The sequence below is a fragment of the Lycium barbarum genome, chromosome 5 (assembly GCF_019175385.1).
Source record: "Lycium barbarum isolate Lr01 chromosome 5, ASM1917538v2, whole genome shotgun sequence".
In the NCBI taxonomy this organism is placed as follows: Eukaryota; Viridiplantae; Streptophyta; class Magnoliopsida; order Solanales; family Solanaceae; genus Lycium; species Lycium barbarum.
Window position 1 is genome coordinate 125225384 of NC_083341.1, and position 12860 is coordinate 125238243.

General features: G+C 34.7%; 1 long non-coding RNA gene across 3 annotated transcripts; it reads right to left on the reverse strand.

Annotated features, from left to right (window-relative positions):
- Positions 1 to 8373: 8373 nt before the first annotated feature.
- Positions 8374 to 12824, reverse strand: LOC132641412 (uncharacterized). 3 transcript variants are annotated; one of them, XR_009582835.1, is made up of 4 exons: positions 12266 to 12824; positions 11621 to 11675; positions 10289 to 11470; positions 8374 to 9194 (listed from the first exon to the last, which is right to left on the reverse strand). It is a non-coding gene; the product is annotated as an uncharacterized LOC132641412 (long non-coding RNA). The 3 variants fall into 3 exon arrangements; XR_009582836.1 differs by having other exon boundaries at positions 8375 to 9088; XR_009582837.1 differs by having other exon boundaries at positions 8376 to 9002.
- Between the last annotated feature and the right edge of the window lie 36 nt (positions 12825 to 12860).

The window sequence follows — 12860 nt, forward strand, 5'->3', positions numbered from 1 at the left end:
GCCTTGTTGATATGACTATTGAGGGTCTGATATTAGTCTATAACCTTTGTTTTTTCCTGGCTCTTGTTTTAGTATAAACAATGGTTACAAAAAATGACTCATTATTGCTATTATGCTGAATTTCCAATGTCAATTGCTGGATATGATCACTGATTACATTGCTAGTGAAATCAGCATTCCAAAAGCACCAAATCTTACCATTTTTGTTAGCACTTGCATTCTCAAAACCCAACTTCCTTCTGTACTGTTGGATCTTTGGTTTGTTGATAATGGCATTGTGCACAAATGGTTCTTGAATAGCCACAAAAGTGACTTTATGGATGTAAATGAGTTTTTTAAGTTTGTCAAAAGCCCTTTTGGACTTCACCCCTTTAATGTTCTAAATGATTGTATTAATCATAAGGAAACATATTATTGGTGGTTTTTTTTTTCCCTTTCCCCTGCCTCTGGTGACCACTGCAGGAGTTGAAGTACTAGGTTTTTTGTTGTTCTTTGCCTTTGGGACCTCAATCCCTCTTGGAGATAGATGACATTTCTCTATTGCTTCCTTGAATTGATCATTAACCTCTGAAATCTGTACAGCTTCAGGGGCAAATGCATTGATGAGACTATTTGCCACTTCATCTTCAGAGCTAACCTGGTCACCCGCGTTGTGTTCTTTTGATTGTCCTTCAATATTATCCTTTTTCATATCATTGCTAGAATATGTCACTAACTTCTCAGGGGAAATTCTGATGAGGCTAGTGTCAGTATTTCCTCTACTCATGATTCTCTTTTGATTGTCTCCTGGAATAATATCCTCTGATATGATGTCCCCTGTGTCCTGCCATTGGACTTCTTCATCTTCCTCTAACTGTCCAATATCATCAGCTATGATCCGGTAAGTATTGTGAATTTCAATTGGAGGATCAACGGGGGCACTAATGTCCTGAATATTGTCCTCTCCAATAGCATGAGTAATTATAACTACTACAGTCTTTTGTATATGTTTTTCTTTTGCAGGATTTGTGATGCCATTCTTCTCCTTTTCCTTAACTTTGTTTTGCTTCTCTCCTTCCACTGTTGGTGCTGACTGCACCTTAGTTGCAGGTTGAGGTGCCATGGTGTATGCTTTTCGCGGACGACATAGTCCTGATCGATGAGACTCGTAGCGGAGTTAACGCTAAGCTGGAGGATTGGAGACATACCTTGGAGTCTAAAGGATTTAAGCTGAGTAGGACCAAGACAGAGTACTTAGAGTGTAAGTTTAGTGAGACACCCCAGGAGGTTGGCGCGGAAGTTAGGCTTGGTGCTCAGGCCATCCAAAAGAAAAGTAGTTTCAAGTACCTTGGGTCTATCATGCAAGGCAGCGGGGAGATTGACGATGATGTCACACATCGTATTGGGGTAGGGTGGATGAAATGGAGGCTAGCTTCAGGAGTGCTATGTGACAAGAAGGTGCCACCACAACTGAAGGGCAAGTTCTACAGAGTGGTGGTTAGACTGGTTATGTTGTATGGGGCGGAGTGTTGGCCAGTTAAGATCTCTTACGTTCAAAAGATGAAAGTTGCCGAGATGAGAATGTTGAGATGGATGTGTGGGCACACTAGGAGCGACAGGATTAGAAATGAGGCTATTCGGGATAAGGTGGGAGTGGCCTCGGTGGAAGACAAGATGCGGGAAATGCGACTGAGATGATTTGGGCATGTGAAGAGGAGAGACATATATGCCCTAGTGCGGAGGTGTGAGAGGTTAGCCATGGATGGTTTCAGAAGAGGTAGGGGTAGGCCAAAGAAATATTGGGGAGAGGTGATTAGACAGGACATGACGCAGTTACAGCTTACCGAGGACATGACCTTAGATAGGAAGGTGTGGAGGACCCACATTAGGGTAGAAGGCTAGTATATATGTCTCGTTATCTTTCCTTATTAGTAGGTGCATTAGCGCATTATAATTTCTTGTGCTTTGATTTATGTTATTATTTGCTACTTTCTGTACTTTGATTACTCTATTTTATCTGTGCCGTTTTCGTGATTTGCATTTCCATATCGCTTTGAATTCCTTGATTATCCTGTTTTACTGTGTCGCTTGCATTATTTCATTGCAATATCGTTTTAAATCTTTTAACCTTATCTGACCCCCTTTTTATGCTTCTATTGAGCCGAGGGTCTCTCGGAAACAACCATCCTACCTTGGTAGGAGTGAGGTCTGCGTACATTATACCCTCCCCAAACCCCAAGATGTGGGATTTCACTAGGCTGTTGTTGTTGTTGTTGTTGTTGTTGTTGTTGTTGTTGTTGTTGTTGTTTTTGTCTTGATGCTGGACAGTATTACCTTTTTCAGGTTCTGTTTCTTTGTCTTCCTTTGGTTGTTGTTTCCCTTTGTTTTTGTTGCTTCCTTTACCCTTATTCCTTGTAACTTTCAAGGCATTTCTCCTTCTCCTTTGTTTTTCTTTTTTCTCTATGTTTCTTCCCTTTGGTTTTTGTAGCTTGAGTCTCAGCAACTTTTTCTTCAAACTGCTCTTTTCCTTCCTTCTGCTCAACATTGATATTTTCCTCTATGTCCTTATTCCTACTAGTTTCAGCATTTTCAGGAATTTCTTGACTTTAACTTCCTTGCTAACTTCTTTTTTTCTTCTTACCAAATCTACACAAAGCTAAAGCATGTCCTAGTTTTTTTGCAATGAGTATAAAATTTCGGTACACTCTCATATTCTAGCTTTTGGTAGAATCCTCTAAGTGGGTGTGATTCATCTTCCAGTCCTACCCAAATTTTATCAGGGAGATGCTTAGTCAAATCAACTTCCACTTGAACTTTAGCCATACCTGGTCTAGTTCTGTTAGTTGTAGCCGCGTCCATAATGAGAGGTACTCCCACTGGTGCCAAGATTTGACGCACATAGTGCCGTGAATGACAGTGAAAAGGGAGTTTGGGAAGAAGAACCCAAACTGGTGCCATAGGACCAAACTAGTGCCATAGGTGAATCTTCTTCAGGCTTGATGTTCGGGTGCCACATCTGAAAGCCACATTTGGGCCCAATTGATGTCAACTGCTTGTCTGAAATAAGTCCTTTTGCAGTCATCTTTATTTGTGAAATTTATGAATACAGAACTGTGATCATAAGCTCCGATTGTGGTTGTTCCTTTCAAAGTGATTTTTTTCTGCGAAAGCATCTCGAACAAGTTCGATTTTGGGGCGACCTTTCAAAAATTTCCCAATTATAATGTATTTTCTCTTCATTGCCATGATTCCATAGTAATCCTTGGATTTAATAATTACTGCAGGGATACCATTGTGGTTCATTCTCCGAGTTTTTACCGATGGACAACCTTATCGATTATCGGGTGGTGGAGGAGGGGCTGGTGCCACAATTGTACTTGCATATGAGGGTTTCTTTCCTAATTTCTTTGTAGATATAGTCTCCCTTGTGATTTGGGAACGTTACCCCACCGGACGCGCCATGTTTTGGCCGTCAGGTGGCTGCATGAAGGCCGCGCGTGGTTCACGCGGCTAAGTTTAGGGTGGAAATATACCGTTAGAAGTTACCGTTATAAAAAGTTTTTAGAGAGAAGCTAGTGTTTCTCTCTCCATTTAAGGGGTAAACTTGTGATGTTCGAAAGATTCAAGAAAAGGTTTGGTGAAAAAAAAAAAAAAGGAATTTCGCAAGACAGAGTTATGCAATCTTAAGGTAGAATTCGAAACTCTGCCTGAGGCCTAACTTTGCTACAACACTCTGCCTTGTGACTTTTTTCTTTTTTTCTTTTTGAAGTTCGAACCCTAAACCTCATCTATTAGGCGAAGGACATAAATTAAAGACCAGTGGCTTTGGAGGGTAATCATGGAAATGACCCCTTTTTTAAGGGTTAGTCCAGGCCCAGATCTCTTGAAAGTTGAAAACGGTAACGGAAGAAGAGAGAGAGAGAGGGGAAAGTTGGCAAAAATGAATTTATTTATGTATTATTAAATTCAACAGATAAATGGTGTAGATGCAACAATTGTTGAGAAGGAAGAGAGTCAAAACTTCTTCTGCTTCGTACTCGTGGTCTATTGTATATTGCAAATATACAAAGTTGCAGGTTGGATTTTTAACATCCAACTCCAAAAAGGTTCTTGAAATCACTATTTACAAAAATAAAAAATCTCGAGCTTCTAATGCAATTTCCGAATGACTCAAATATTAGTTCAACAAACCAAAAACATTTGGGTGGTAAAAATTAGATTTTTAAAGGTAATTCATCATTTATTGAACAAGCTTAAATAAGTGAATTTAAATTTTAAATTTAGTGTTGTGAGAGATTTAAAGTGTTGTTGTTTAGACTTGCTAAAAATAGTCTAAAGGATGTTGTATATAAAACGAAGTCATTTAATGGAGATTTGGACCGATTTTGAACAAACATTGCAACTAAAAAAGAAGTTTGTCTACAACGCTTATACACTTTTATACAATATATACCCTTTTATACAAGGCTGACATATTATGTATAAAGGTGTATAAACGATGTTTATGCACGCATATACAATAATATACAAAAACTACTCGTGTTCTTCCTTGATTCTCTTCTGAAATTTAACTTAAATCTAACTCAAATATACTCCGAATCACTTTATGTCACGACCCAACTCGTGGCTCGTACGGCCACCCACATTATCCCTTGGTAGGCGAACCCTTCCCTTAAAGCTATCTCATTTAGTTATCATTCAACGATGCAGAAGTAACCAGATATCATACTAACAATCTTAATATATATATAAATACTCAGTGTGGAAGTACTAATATATATAACCCCAAAACCTGGTCTGACTCGTACAAGAGCTACTAATATAATAATACATGGTCCGATAGGAAATAAAAGTCTCAAATATATATATATATATATATATATATATATATATATATATATATATATATATATATATATGTATCAAAAAGGAGTCTCCGAGCTGCAGATCTGGCAAGTAGCTCACCCTATAAACTCCGGCAAAGAGGCGTCGGATCACTCACGAGGTCGGGAAGTAGAATCAGCAACGAACTCTGCACTCAAAAAAAAGTATAACAAGAACAGTATGAGTAGAAACACACTTACTTGTAGGTATCATATGCCGACAACAATTAATTCACACGTATAAATGGACAGAAACGAATAGATAGAGCAGATAAGCAATCAAGTACAATTATGAAAAATGTTCGAACACATATAAATCAGATGAAGAGTATAAACTCTCAAGTAAACAACCAAGAACAAATGAATGAGTGTAGATATATGCAACACAATGCAATGAACTGACCAACTTTTCATATCCATACACACATGCTAAGGGCGCCAATGCCTCAAAGCCATGACCTATGGGGTACCGCAATGTTCTGTACACTGCGACACACGATCTCAAGTGCGCCGATTACTGTTCAAGTGCATGGGAAGTCCGACAACTAGATGACATGTTAGGGAGAAGCGTAGAGATGACAAATATAATCCTTCAAACAAGTGTCAATGTAGCTTTTTATTTCAAATTAGAATAAGGCACTACTACCCTCCTGAATTTTATTCCAAGTTATTATGACACACCTTACCTTTTCAAGAGTCCTATTACCCCCTAATTTTTTAAAAACGGAATAATTATCATCCTAAGCGCTGATATTTACTCTTTTATGGGAGAGTGACATACACTCTCCTAGCCACATGTATATTTACTTTGTTTTCTATTTTTTAAAATTCTTTTTGCTTACATGGAAATTTTTTAAAAAAATGAAAAACTGATTTTTTTTTACATAATAAAAAATTATTTTTTTAAAAAAAATGAGAATTTGATCTTTTTTTTAAAACCTGTTTTTTTAGAGAAAAAAAAAATTGAAAACACGAATTTCTTTAAAATATGGAAAAATGGATTTTTATTTTAAATGTCTTTAAAAATTCAGATTTTCATGATTTCATTTTTTAGGACACTTTTATATTTCAAATAAAATCTAGATTATTTTAAAAAAAATATGCAAAAAGTGGGTTTTCTGTCAAAAATGTGAAAAAACTGAATTTTATAAAAATTTGGAAAAACTAACATATTTTTTTAAAATGTGGAGTCTGTTTTTTTAAAACTAAATCTCGAAAACTATATTTTTTTCATATATAGAAAAAAGGAAAAAAAAAGTTTTCCACATTTTTCTTTAAAAAATCAGTTTTTCATATTTATTTTCTAAAAATAAAAAATTTTCATCTTTTTTAAAAACAATTCAATTTTTCATATTTTAAGAAAATACAGATTTTTAATCTAAAAATTAAGTTTTCCATATTTAAAAAAAAATCAATTTAGAAAAAAACATTAAGTTTTAATGGATAATTAATTAGGTGTAATTAAATGTGAAGTCGTCAATTAAAAAATGACACATGTCAGATTTTATGTTTCTCCCTCTCCCAAAGAGAGTGAAATATACTCTTCTTGCCACATCACGCTTAGAGTGGTAATTATTCCGTTTTTAAAAAATTCAGGACCCTTGAAAAAATAAGGTGTGTCATAACAACTTTGGCCAAAGTTCAGAGGGTTAACAATGCCTTATCCCTTTTAAGTTTAAAAATAAACATCCACTCACAAACTAATTACCTCATCCGTCCCATAATAAGTGTCACCTAAACAACAAATACGCATATTAAGAAGTCAATAATGCAATGTGAAATTTATTAAATTATCCCTATATAATAAAAATAAATTACTCCCTCCGTCCCATAATAAGTGTCATCTTAGCCAAAAACACACATATTAAGAAATCAATAATGCAATGTGAAGTTTACTAAATTACCTCTATATCATAAAAATAAATTACTTTTTCCTCTTGATTAGAGCATGCACAAGTAATAATCTTTTTAACATCGAGAATTCAACAATACTAAGTTACTATGTGGCTTGTCCAATCATCATTTAGATGTTACTTTAACTTGTCAATTTTTATCTAAGGATAGAGTTGAAAAAAACTAGCCAATATATGTTTTGGTTTCCGAAGGTAACACTTATTATGTTACAATTTTTTTTGACTAAAGTGACACTTGTGGGACGGAGGGAGTACCTTTTCCTCTTGATTAGAGCATGCATAACTAGTAATCTTTATGACATTGAGAATCCAATAATACCAAGTTACTATGTGGCTTTTTCAATCATCATTCAGATGTTACTTTAACTTTTCAGTTTTTTGTCTAAGGGTAGAGTTAGAAAAAACTGGTCAATTTGTATCTTGATTTCCTAAGATGAAACGTATTATGGAATAATTTTTTTTTGTTGTTGAGGTGACACTTATTATGAGACAAAGGAAGTATATTTTCTTTCAACTTTATCCCTATTTATCTTAATTTAGATAAGTGAATTTTTATATAATCAAGTATTAAATAAATATTATTTAACTAAGAATAGCTTGTTCAAAATATCTACTACTTTTTTATAGGAGTTAGTATTTCTTTAAGGGTGTGCTAAAGGATAAGTGCATACTTATTTTGAACCGAAGAGAGTATTCCCTCCCATCTATTTTACTTGTCATTTTTTTATGCCCCTTAAGAAAACATACGAAGGTGTTTAATTGAACACAAGTTTAAGTGAAATGCAGATCTTTAAAATTTTTATGGTCCAAACAAACTATAAATATTTGTGTGGCTATAAACCATCTCATCTCATAAAGGATAAAATGAAAATGTTAAAATAAAATAATTATTTTCTCAATCACTATTAGTTAGTTTATCCTAAAAATAATGACACATTTTCATGCCTAGTACAATTTAACTTTGAAATACATATTTTACCATTAATGAGATGATTTATATCCACACAAAAATCTATAACTTATTATGGATGATAAGTTTCAAAAGCCTTCCTGTATTTTTTGAAATCCGTGTCCAGTCAAATACGTTCAGATAAATTAGAACAAATGGAATATTAACTATCAAAAAATGTCATTTTTTTTATCGATCAAAAAATAAAACAGTGTCACATAAATTGAAATGGAGGGAAACAAACAAAATAAAAAGGATAATGTCAAGTTACAAATTGTCATTTAAAATAAATACTAGTATCTATGGAGTATTTTGCTTGCCACGCGTCTTAAAATTTTGAAATTATGTACTCTATTTTTCAGCAGTAACAGAAAACTTCTACATCGAATCACAATTTTTTTGAATAACTCAATACTGGACTTAAATTGGTGGACTAAACTGGGATTTATTTCTGACATTTCTCCCCCTTTATTGTTTAATTCTTTCCTTTTAACATTTTCCCTACTCTTTAGAAGCAAATGAACAAAAAAAGCATTCCAATCTTTATTTAGCATACTAGATGGGTGGTGCCCGTGTCAGCACGGGCCTGACGGACATGACATTTTACTTGCTTCAAGTGGATACAATTTACAGTAATTTTTTTAACAGATTGTGATTCATAGTACCAACCGTACAACAAATATAGAAAAGCTATCATGAATTTGTATTCGACTATAATCAGTTCAAACTTGGAACGTTGTCATTGCTCTTCCAATGGCAAACCATGAGAATGAAAATTTGACACAACTAAGCTGAAGTAATATTTACATAATACCAAGTAAAAATGTAAACTGCAAATTAACAAGACAACTTGGAAGACTTAAATAACCAAATAATCTCAAAGAGATTTTGCACGGGACTACCAAGTGCGAGAAAACTTGAATAAGATCGATATATTGTCAATATGAACACATTTCCATCGACTTCTCTTCTGCCTATTGGCTCAAATAATGAAACTGATGTTGAATGAAGTGTTTCCCATCTCAAAATGAATTATATGCATGAAACTTAGATAATGTTTTGCCGCCACCTGATATACTAATTTCAAACTGCATTATAAGTTACGCCTTTGCTCGTTGGCAGAACGCCTTGATGCGTGCGTCTAGTTTGTTGGGGTGACACTCCGCTTCTTTATACTCTTAGCAGGCGAGAAACTCCCGTTCCAAATTTGAAGGCTTCGATTCTTCATATGCTTTTCACTGGCATGAAGCAATTACTGCAGTCTCTCATTTTTGAGAACTTCATAAATGAGCAATACCATCATTGGTTAATACATTCATGAACCTGTCACCTAATAAACCTTTGCATTTTGGAAGCTATTTCATCTTTGTTCACCCATGATTCCACGAATGTGCATAACAGAAAATTACCATTATAAAGCAAAGAACATGTAATATTTATACAACTAATATGTCCAAAAAAATGTAAACCCTGCACAAATTGAATAAAATATCATACTCCAAACAGCTGCACAACGTAAACCAAGACAAACAAATAACATGCCATTATTACATTCAGAGAGTTGTCCAACTATTTGGTTGACTTAATAAAAATTGTGCTATTTGGAAAACTAAAATCAAAATAGCCTTAGAAATTAGAATAAATAGGACACTGTTAGCTAACAACTATAAAACTCAATCCAAGTATTCAGAGAGCTGGTCATCACTATGTATCAATTTCTAAGCACTCAACTTTTAGCTTAACTACAAAGCTTGAATACATATTAAAAGACTTCAAGGTTCTGCACTATTTTCATTAGTTCTAAATGCCCTCTTAGGTTCTACACTTCAACAATAACAACAAACCCAGTGTAATCCCACAAGTGGGGTCTTAGGAAAGGTAGTGTGTACGCAGACCTTGCCCCTACCTTGCGTAGGTAGGGAGGTTGTTTCCAATAGACCCTCAGCTCAAAGAACAGTGCACTTCAAATAAAAATAATATTTGAAGAGCTTAAACAGTCACATAGATATCATCCATTCTCATTCTACTGCTCAAGTTATATTCTTTCAATTTTTCGGTAAATGAATTGGCTTATTTGAAAAAGGCCTTGATCTTTGGTAGATCTATCTCATGTCTGGTACTGCATACGTATATTCTCCAAGGCCTTGAACCAAGTACAAGACTGTCCTTCAGGCACTTCTTTTAATCATGAATTATCTAAGAGGAAGGTGACTTACTACAAACTATATATGCAGAATTTTCAAGTTTCACTTTTTCACAAATTTAAAATGAAAAGGTATTTTAAATGCTGACTGTTAAGCACTATAGTTATCATTATAAATAGATTTAATCAGACAAAATTTTATTGAACATATGGTAGTTGGTGAGGGAGGGGTGTTGTAGGCTTGAAATATCCACCACTTACAAGGAAGACCTCAAGTACAAACACATAAAAAGTGGCTACTACATAGAAGCTACCCATTAGCTTGGCAGATAAATAGTGCATAGTAATGGTTATAGGAAAAGTTATTTCCCTAAGTATTGGTCTTGCAAATGGAAACTCAGGTGTAGTACAAAGGACATACCTTCAGAAGTTTTGAGTTCCAGTTGAATTCTCTCTTGGCCATTGATATAGAAGTGTGGTTCCGTGCTTGCATGAGGACTAAACTCCCCGGTAAAATTCATGTTTGAAATCACAAATTGTCAAGTTTTCTCCTTGCTGTTAAAATAAGAAGCCAAAGCTGCATTAACATTTTTACTTGACCATAGGGATTACAAGAAGTAATTAGTTAAATTTAATAAACAAATTTACCTTTCCCAAAGTTCAGATTCCCAGTTAGCGCAATAACTTTCGGGATTCGGTCAATTTCTGAGGGAATAAAGGCCACCCAAAAAGTTCCGCCACCTCATCGGGCTTAAAAGAAAATCCTTTTCAAATTAGCTGCCCTGGCCGCGGCTGATTAGCAACACATGTTTCTAGAACTCTGGTATTATCTATATCATACTGCTCTATGTGTCTCGTATTTGCTATCCATTCTAAGCGTTGCATAGAAGGAAATTTAAGACACCATTTATCTAAAAATAAGCACCAGTAATGGTTGGCCCTAGCTCAATTAGACAATAACAATCAGCTAAGTTGACCTGCATTATGGCAAATACCTATTCATGAATGTGTCTGGCTAGTATTTGTAGGGTAAAAAACACTTGGTGTTGTTGGCTCAGAAAATGTAAGGATGATAAGTTCTATCTGTTTGAAAGCAATTGATCTGTATCAATAATCATTTTTAACACTTGATACAAATCCAAAATAGTTGTTGCCATGTGACTAGGAGGTCAGTGGTTCGAGCTGTGGAAACAACCTCTTGCATAATGCAGGGTAAGGTTGTGTACAATAGACCCTTATGGTCCGGCCCTCCCCCGGACGCAATGCATAGCGGAAGCTTAGTGCACCTGGCTGCCCATATACAAATCCAACACAGTATGTTTGTTTCTTCAAATATCCTTGTTTCTTCAAATATCCACTATATTGTCTTGCTTCAGAAGCTGAGCTATAGATCTATAATGCACACCTAACTTGCCGAAATATTTCAACACTAAATAATATTCCAAAAAACAAATTAATGCAATTACAAATTGGCGAGGTACCAGAGGAGACTTTGTATTCATATCCGTGCAATATACTGAATGCAAAGGCACAAATGAAAGCATTGTTGAAGACTTCTTCTTCTTCTTGCAACCAACATACTTTTTGTCATTAGCTTTGTGACCTTTAAAAATAAAAACTTACAAATGTAAAGGCTTGAAAAGAGTCAACCTAATAAGACTAATTTTGTTCTACAAGCACAAGGGTACAAACACAACAGGGAAACCATTCACTACTTAATCATTGAACACAAACGGTAAAATTTATCACTTACAGTCAAAGCAAGGGTCCTTCCTCCTCAACTTGAGCAACTTTCCTCTTTTGAAAATCTATCAACCAAAATTGTCCATTATATTCCAACTAATGGATAAAAATTATTTGGTATTGTAGCGTATTAAATATTAAAATGCATTGCTTTTAAAATCATCTAAGGTATAAAAATTGGCAAGTTTAAGATATATAGTAATATGCAAATCATCTACAATCTCCAAGTAAGTCTGTACATGCTGCATTACAAATAAAAACATCAATTAATCAAGATTGTATTTTTAGTTCATGTACTACAACTTTCTTCTCCCACAAATTTCTGATTTGTACTTGTTTCTCCAATATTTAACTCTCCAGCGTATTTTAATTTCAAGAAAAAGGGACAAGAACATTAGTTTCACAATTGAGAAGACTGATCAACAAAAGAAGGGATGACTAATAATGGAGACACTACAATAATGCAATAACCCACAAAATCAAACAAAAGCATCGGTAATAATTTAATAAAATAGACATCTGAAATTTAAACCAGCAATAAAAATCAGTGACAATGTCATAAATGAAGAAAACCAAAAAACAAAGTTATAATATTCGTATACCATAAAGCTAAGACATACAGCACAGACTTGCTGAAAATCAGAGAAAACCATACCTGAAATTTTTATGTTGAAGCAGGATCAGAACACATGCACCGCTAAAATATCCCTACATACGGTGTAAATTCACTGAAACCACGGGATTTAAAAAAAAAAAAAAAGAAGAGCACAAGAAAACAGGGAGGAGAAGACAACAACTCACCTGAAAGAGACAGAGAGAGAAGAACGAAGGAGGAATTGAGATAGAAGGGAAAAGTTCAAAATTGCTCTAAGATGGAAAAGAAAAGCCACAAGAATGGACAAAAATTATATCCACGTGTTGATTACAATAGGACACGTATTGATCTGGAACTCACTGAAAGCCTAAAAGACAAGAAACGCTTAAAGAATGAACTTGAGGCAAATTTCAAGAATACCCTTCGTCGTCCACTTGAACTCTCACTTAAATGTAGTACTATCTTATTCACCAAAATGTGTTTCTTTTATTCAGGAATTCTCTTCCCTTTTCTTCTTCTTGTGTTTTCCTCACTTCTATGTTTTTCTATTTCCAAAACCCATAGTTAGACCTTGACTATAACAAGGGATTACAAAGGTACACTTCTCTCCTTTTTTTTTTCTGATTGTCCAAAAGGATTATATGAGAAAAAGTTG